Genomic DNA, 2,756 nt, shown 5'->3' with positions numbered 1-2,756 from the left:
GTCAACATTTTATAATTGCTGTCTGCGTTTTATCAAAGTTATCTTTATCTAAGAATTTTATCATTACCTACCAGACGCTTGGGTCAGCATATTCCAGACATCGAATGTATTACTATATTATAACATGTCTGCATTTCTAAGAATTTTTATCATGAGCTACCAGACGCTTAGGTAAGCATATTTCAAACATCAAAGGTACCGCCGTACAGTAATAATCATTGTCGGCTATATTTTATGACAAAAAATGATATCGTTCATCGTTTTTTCACGCCTACACATTATATTATTTAAACTATTCGCTTTTGATTTATGTACTAAATAAATGAAATATAATAAAGATAAGGTATTAAAGTAAATAACACATTCCTTTAGAATAGCAAAATATATATTCAAGTAATTATTAGTATTTTATAAATAAAATTGTTTACATTATTTTTTGAAAATAACAAATTATAATATTTTATGAACTTCATTAGTCATAGGATTATATTCAAACATTTTGTCGTGTACAATTAAGCAATATGCTGTAGTGTTGGTCGGAAAATTTTCATCAGATTCAAATTCTAATCTAATATCTACAGGCGCATTTTTTAATTTTTCGTTTTGCCTCGAACAGTCAATGACAATGAGTGGAGCAATTGTCTTGAATTCTGTTTTTGTCAGCATTGGACACGCCATCTCCTTTTCATAGAACGCCTCTTGAAATTGAGTGTACATGTGATATGGTACAGCATACTTATCATTTGGAAAGTCCATTCGCAAGTTGTCGTAGGGGTACGATTCAGAGTTCAAGTACACTTTTAGAGATGATAACGAACAATGGTCAAATCTACTACTATCTTTGTTTATTTTATTTTTTCTATCCACTTGAAATGCTACGATAACAAATCTAGGGTTCTCAGTCTGCGATGAAGTTTTCACAGTTCAGGATTGTTTTTTACTATTTGATATGCCGAGATATTCATATAGATCCCAACTTCGAAATGCTATTTGAAGCGGTGTTGAGGTTTCCGAGATTTTGAGCATATCTAACCGCATGGCATCCGACACACTTACATGTGGAACTTTCCATATAACTTTGTTCAAAATAATTTTACAACTTGATAAATTTTCATTTGTCGAGTAAATACAGTTTAAATCTGTACCACTCCGTTGCAATATTATGTCTTGACGACAATTAACGATGACGATGACACGCCCACTGTGTGACACGCCCCTCCCCCCGACCACGCTTACTCCAATAAAAGTGGGTGGGTGAATNTTTTTCAAACATATATAGTTACAGAAATCAGGTGTGTCGCATTACCACCAAAAACAATAATTATTATTATTTGTGTATAAACCTGTCTCAAAAATTTAAAAGTCACAAAAATGTAATACGCCTAGAGTAATTTAAGAAATATGACAACAAAATGGGTTTGTAGGTAAATTTTAAAAAACAACGTATATAGAAATTATGAACATAAGATTTTTACGAACTGCTTGTCTTAATTATCGACATTAAATTATAATAAAATTAAGTATTCGTATAAAAATAAAAGCCATAATAACTCAATCCTGTAGGAATAATATCAAGGTTGTTAAAAAATATATTTATTAAAAAAAAATCTCTTTAAAACATAAGTAAACAATTTAAAACGTTTAAAATGTCTCATTAGACCACTGTAAATATTGAAATAATTGGTGTTAAAAAAGCGTTTAAAACACTGTATTAAATAATGAGTGTTCAAAACAACCCTGAATAATGTACAATTTGTGAAAGCCGCTGATGACTTAAGTTAATAGAATAGTTTATTTTGCTTATTGTGTATAGAAAATTTAATAAAACAAATGATCGACGGCTTTATTGTTGGATTCCTCGAATTTTCTAACGGAGGGTGGTTGTCATTTATCGATTACTTATCAGAACTTCGAGCCATTAGGTTTTTTTTATTAGTAATCATTTTACCTATTACGATANGTTTTTTTTATTAGTAAATATTTTACCTATTACAATACAAATTATGACATTTTTATTATACGTGCATTCGCTTGTTTTCATTATAGTATAAATATAAATGTCCTGTTTTGTATGGAATAATGCGGGATTGATAAATTAAATATAGAATAAAACACATTCTAACAAATCATTAGAGGTGTCGCGGTCGTTTTTTATAGCAACAAACCAAAAAATAAATTCTCAATACTGTGCACAATTTTACATTTCATTAAATTTGAGAACACCTCTGGAACTGGTTTAGGTGACTGCGGTAACTTTATAGGCCAATCAATCCTCTGTATTGACAAACCAATAGACAGTACGAATAATCCTTTTAAAGAGTTTTATTACATATAAATATAACCCATATAAAAAAACAGCAACGTAAAATATTATTTGAAAATTTTGAAAGAATTCCGAAATGTTTTTTACTTGTTTTTCGTTTCTCAGGTGATTACGGCCTCGAGACTCGTATGTATGTTGCCGGAACAATGTACGAATGTGCCCAATGACGTATGCGCTCGACTGTTAACTTTCGTCTTTTTAACATAGTTTTCCGATGTGTTTTTCACTTGTTTTTCGTCTCTCGGATGATACACGGCCTCGAGACTAGGATGTTTGTCGCCGGAACAAACGAATTTTTTGTAAACGTTGCCTGACGGTTCATAAGACAGTTCACGTTGGCCCTTTAACTGCGAGGGAGCTGTACGAGTGTGCTTTATGTGAATATGCGCTCGTCTGTTTCCGTGCGTAGAAGGTACAATGTTTTCCGTAGAAC

The 2,756-nt window shown here is 31.5% G+C and overlaps 1 protein-coding gene across 1 annotated transcript in view; it reads left to right on the top strand.

Annotated features, from left to right (window-relative positions):
- LOC126908589 (repetitive organellar protein-like) overlaps window positions 1–2,756 on the top strand; it is a 47,803-nt gene that overhangs the window by 20,256 nt on the left and 24,791 nt on the right. The window lies entirely within an intron of this gene.

Source organism: Daktulosphaira vitifoliae, unplaced genomic scaffold (genome assembly GCF_025091365.1).
Source record: "Daktulosphaira vitifoliae isolate Bord-2020 unplaced genomic scaffold, ASM2509136v1 Scaffold_5, whole genome shotgun sequence".
Lineage (NCBI taxonomy): Eukaryota > Metazoa > Arthropoda > Insecta > Hemiptera > Phylloxeridae > Daktulosphaira > Daktulosphaira vitifoliae.
The sequence above is the reverse complement of the archived record's forward strand: the minus strand, read 5'-3'. Positions and strand labels throughout refer to the sequence as shown.